The 5,784-nt window shown below is 35.0% G+C and overlaps 1 long non-coding RNA gene across 1 annotated transcript; it reads right to left on the bottom strand.

Annotated features, from left to right (window-relative positions):
• Positions 1–893: 893 nt before the first annotated feature.
• Positions 894–2,598, bottom strand: LOC111197126 (uncharacterized). The gene is made up of 2 exons (XR_002652359.2): positions 2,102–2,598; positions 894–1,973 (listed from the first exon to the last, which is right to left on the bottom strand). It is a non-coding gene; the product is annotated as an uncharacterized LOC111197126 (long non-coding RNA).
• Between the last annotated feature and the right edge of the window lie 3,186 nt (positions 2,599–5,784).

Raw genomic sequence — 5,784 nt, 5'->3', positions numbered from 1 at the left:
ACTAAAATGACAGTATTCAGTATGCATTTATTCTAAATATATTTAAGTTTAATAATACAGATATGGTATAGATAAAATAGATAAAAAGTACTGATTCTGCTTTTCCCTTCATGTTCACTAGATGTCACTGAAGCAGTGGGATTTTCACAGTAATTGACTTAATTGAGGTACAATTGCTGTTCATATTCAAGACTTTTGGTTTTAAAGCATAAAACTTGCTTTAGAAACTCACTACAAAGTTCAGTAACTATTTTAGATCCTTCAAAAAGGTTTGATTTAAGATTTTCCAGAGTAATCAAACGCATGTATATGTCTAGTTAACTGGTCCTACTAAATTGGGTTTTATCAGTGTATTGTCTGAATAATGAAGAGAGTAGTTACGTTTTCCACAGAGGGTCAGTTCATTTTATTTCTTTCACTAAAGAAAATTTGTTTTTTATCATTTCATGATAAATATCCAGGAATAAGGATAGGAACAGGAGGGGGATTCCATTTTCCATGTCATTGTCAAGATCATATATATATATATATATATATATATATATATATATATATATATATATATATATATATATATATATATATATATATATATATGTCAAATGTAATAAATACTAAACTAATGAAGGTACAATTTGTGGAAATATGTAAATAAATCTGGAATGCCCTTTAATGGGCCCTGTGTACCACAGAATCCCATCTGTGTTTTAATAAAAAACTCTTTGTTTTGTTCCTGCATAAACCGTGATTTAACAAAGATAAAAATATGTTTAACTAACATTTAATAAAGATTTCCTTCCATTTGTTTTGTTATTTGTGTATTAGTAATGTTTAGTGAGCTTGTTAAGGTCTGCAGTGTGAAAAAATACTTGTACACAAAAAAATACACAAAGTTTAATCAATTAATTTGGAATTTTTATTTGTTGTATACATAGAAAACAAATGGATATACATTTTTTCCATATTTATTTTGTGTTTTTTCTTCACAGAAACATTTAAACTATATAGCAAAAAAATGCAGTTGCACATTTATGACACAGACTATATTAACATAATACACAAGTAAAACTGTTTAATTGATACCCAAACAATTTTTTTTATTAATTCAGAGTCAGAGTAAGCCTATACAAAACAGTTGATCAAATTAACTTACATTAATGTATTTTAAAGTATCAGTCAATACTGATATAATTCCCATATCAATGTGCATCCCTAGTTTAAATATCAGTCAGTCTAATGGTAACTGAGGTAGTACACTGATTTATTCATTAATTGTCAAACCCACTTAATCCATTGCTGGTCTTGGTGAGCTGGAGAATATCCTGGTAGCCATGAGAGAATGCAAGGTACATTGCCAATCCATCGCAGGACTATGATGATTCAGAAATGATATTCACAGCTTTTGATTGAAACCACAGTAGACTGTTAACCACAGTGCACTATTATACTGTGCAGGAAGGTTATGCAGTTCATTCTGCACTTCAGGATATGTGTGAATTTCACTGTGTGAATCTGTGAACAGGCCTCTTCAGATTTAATGTAGCTAAAGTATGCACATTACCAGTATAAATCTTAAGATATAAAATAAAACATCAGTGAAACCAAATTAATGACCTATTGGCAGTAGCAGAGGCAATATATTGCTCCCAGTGCTTCTTATCCCTCCCAGTGGATTATGAAAAAGTCGTTCAGCTGTCAATCAACTGCTCAAAAGTTTAAAAACGTTCATAACCTGCAGGTGGGTTTATAGGGCCTACATTGTTTCGTATTTGGATCAGTTTGGCCTGTACTTTGTATTCAGCTCTGGTCTTGGCCAGTTCCCTAAGTTCCTTTCTCAGCTCGTTGTCAGCCTCTTCCAGTAGATATTCAGCATAGAGAACCTTAATATAGAACATGTGCATTTGTCGTTTTGAGCACCATACGACAAATACCCATGCAAGCAACAGCCAACAAAGGAGAATCAATCCAGTGACCTTAAAAGAAATGTATGCAATGAGAAAGCATAATTAGTATCTTAAACATAAACTTAATATTAAAACATATACATATTAGTTACATCCTGACATGAATAAAAAAAAAAATAAGTAAGTTCAATACTTACGAGTGACAGACTTTGCCAGTGTCTTATATCTGCAAACTCGTCAGCTGTAGGTTCCTGTTTACACGCTGGCTGCTCACTTCTGACTGTGATGTTCAGCGATGTTGTTTGAAGACACACCAAGTAGTCTCCGTCTATCAGTACTATTACAATCCATATTAAACCCACAGTGACAGCTTTTAGAAAGCGCTTCAGAACTACAACAATGTAAGTGAACCATTGCTCATGTTCACAAATCCCCAAAAGTGTGTTGTCCATGACCATCATAAATCCCAAAAAAATGAAGAACGGCACATATATGTAAAGTGCGCAGAACCATGTATTTTCATTAGGGTCACACGGACAAACAAACCCCTCTTTTAGCAAATAACAGAAGGTAACAAACAAGAAGACAACAGCAAATGATGCTAGCGCATTTGCTATGGCTTTAGCATTGAAGTGTAGAGGCGCCATAGTTGCTGCTCAGACTGTGTCTTGCCACCTGCTATATGAAAGTGAGTTTGTTGCGAGTCAGTCGAGAGTATGAAAGCAAGATAGTAGAAGACGTCTGCTTATAAATAAAGGAGGAGGAGTCACAACTGTGTGGTTTTACCTTCAGAAGTGTGCTACATCCTGTTTTCAGTGTAGGTAGTTGATTGTTGCCTTATAACCATATCTTGTTGTCTTTAGCTTTCAGTGTCTTTTAGTTGTTGTTTTTTTTGACATTCATTTGATTGCAGACAGTATGAACCCAAGAAATTTCATGTTGTATCTGCTCAACTTTATTTTATTCATTAATATAAATCCTTTTCTGCATTTCAGACTTGCAACACATTCCAAACAAAAGTTGGGACGGTATTTTTTATGCATTTAGCACTTTACAATGTTGCCATTTCGTCTCACAACACACAAAATACGTTAAACTGAGGATACCAAGCGATGAAATGTTTTGTGTGTTATTTTGCCCCATTCATCCTGCAAACACATACGATGTGCAACAGTATGATGTTTTTTTTTATTATTATTATTATTATTATTATTATTATTTTGGTATATTTTGTACTGTTACAGGTCAGAACTGCAGCCATGCCTTTGTAGTGTGTGATGCTGCATGTAAGGCATGACCTGAGGGCAGCATATATTGCTCTAAGATCATAATGTATTTTCAGATCTTAATGTATTTTCAGTGTTAATGCTGCATCGCAGGACTGTACTGACACACCCCAATACCATGACTGACTCTGAATTCTTGACTTGTTGTTGATGCTGATGCTCCTTTTCATGTTTGGTTAGAAGCACATGGCATCCACTTCTTCCAAAAAGATCTGGTATACAGATTTATCTGACTGCAATACACATTTCCACTGTGTGACGGCCCATCTCAGACGCCTCAACTGCATTCTGGACATAGTTAACCTAAGGTTCTGTTTTTTACACCTCATTAATTATTTTTTTACCTTATGACTAGCCCTACATTTCCTCCATCCCAACTGTTTGGGAATATGTTGCAGGTCTGAAACGCAAGAATTCATGTATATTAAGAAATTAAAGGTACTTGAGTAACACTGTACTGCTAGTTTTAGTGTTTTCCTGCTGTAACACACCCAGCCAGTGACGTGCAGACGCTACGGCCCAATGTGCTTGGGCAACTGCCCTTTTGCCGTCCTTGGCTGATATTGCCCTTCAGAGGAAGGGGAAAAAATAATATAGGCAAATATGATTTTATATTTCAACAAGATTTTCTTATAATTCGTAATTTTGATTGAAGTTTCGTAAAACAAAGTTTTCAGAGTCAATCATTCAGATTCAGACACCTCGAGAGAAAAAGGGAGGGGCGCAGGTGTAGCGGGGGTGCCCTTTCTTCAGGTTAGAGCAACTGCCTTTCAAGATTCCTGTGCACGTCCCGGAACCCAGCTTGCCCAAGTGAGGGCAGTTAGTTCAGTAGTTGGATCAGTTGGGCTGTAATATGCTGTACAAATATGACGGAGTTCACCAGTGTTACGCTAAAGTGAGTCCACTGTGCTGTGAAGTCAGTTCAATGCCCTGTAACGTCACTTTAAAGCCAGCATTATTCTAATTGGGACACTTAAATAAGCGTGTAATCCAGAGGATCCAGTGATGTTCAGGTAAAAAATGTACATAATAAAAAGGAGTATTACCCCATAATTCAGAAACTTTTCAACCACATAAAAGAATGATTAAAACAGACTAACATCACACTTTTAAAATGGCCTTGACCTAACCTGAGCTAAAATCTGTGTGTTGGGAGTTGGCTCCATGCTAGGAAACCAACAATTATCTTTTAAATCTACTAATTCTGCCAAAATGCTGAGTCAAATATTTAACCCAAATTCTGTCCAAAGCTTTAGCTACCAAAAGTGTCTGGTTAAGGTGCTACTTGCTAGGGAATATTTGACCAATAATGTATACTTTTGACCTTGTGTTCATTTCACACAATTCTCCCCAAATAATTCAAACTTATGCAGCAAATCATTAAAAAAATGCATTTTGTAAGTGGGTCATTCTAGCCTTTACAAATATATTCCACATAAAAACATATATACTTATATATAACACAGTTCAGCTGATATATCATGATTAACAACTGTGCTTTGTGCTTTGAGGGTCAGTTAGTTGTTGAAAGTAAAACAAAATCTCTCAGATGTTACAAACCCTGATGTTTACTTTATTAGGTACCCACAATAAGTACATTAATGTATGCGTATTCACACAGACAAACAGTTATGTACTGTAGTAACATAGTCCAGGTTTAAATTTAAAACATTTTGCTTTTCCAAAAGTGGATGTTTTTACTAAAATGACCCAACTTAACTCATAAAAACAGTAAAAAAAAAAATCACGGAAAGCCCAACACTGACAAAACATTCGTTCCCACGATGATGTGCATGTAAACATCTAACCACAACTGTATGTAGAGTAGGTGCATGCATGTGTTCTCATGGTATTGTGAAAAAAAGACGCTCTGTCTTTCTTTGACTTTTACCTGTGGTTGGTTTGCACTGTGCCTCATACCAAGGTTTTTTTTGCTAATGCTGAATGTTCTCAAGATGTGGTCGAGGGCATATACTTTCTCAGGCAGAGGCACCGGACCTGTTTACAAGAATTTAACTAATTTCTCAGAATGTGGCACAAACCAGACTTCACATCTGAACAATCAGCACGTACAGTGTGCAACAACAAAAAATGAAACCTGAAAAAAGAATGATTTTACAAAAAACTTTTCCTTTTCATGCAGGTCTGTAAATGTGCATTAGAAATATTAAATATTTGAAATGGGTTTTGGCATCTTAAATATCACTGAGCAACTGCAAACATTATGAACACTAAGATGTCATTGAAAAGGTTGGATTCATGTATACTTCAATTAATTTCCAATTAATTGCAGTTGTGTATATGAATATTATTATAGTTTTTTTATGGATTAGCAGAAATTAGATTGCATAATCGGATTCACTTTGTAGGAGTAGATATTTTTTTTTTAGATATTTATCTATTTCAACAGGAATAAAATCAGGTGCGCTATGCCTTCCCTCTCTCTCTCAGTTCACTGTTATGTCATAGTAGCTGCAGTATGTCATTTGGGATCACATAGTGCTCCTACTACCTACCTACAGAGCACATAGTCTATAATAGTCTATGCATCTCCGATGACTAAAGCCAAATGAAAATGACATTAACATTTAACC

The sequence above is a fragment of the Astyanax mexicanus genome, chromosome 11 (assembly GCF_023375975.1).
Source record: "Astyanax mexicanus isolate ESR-SI-001 chromosome 11, AstMex3_surface, whole genome shotgun sequence".
Taxonomy (NCBI): Eukaryota; Metazoa; Chordata; class Actinopteri; order Characiformes; family Acestrorhamphidae; genus Astyanax; species Astyanax mexicanus.
Note: the sequence above shows the minus strand (reverse complement) of the source record. Positions and strands in the feature narration are given on the sequence as shown.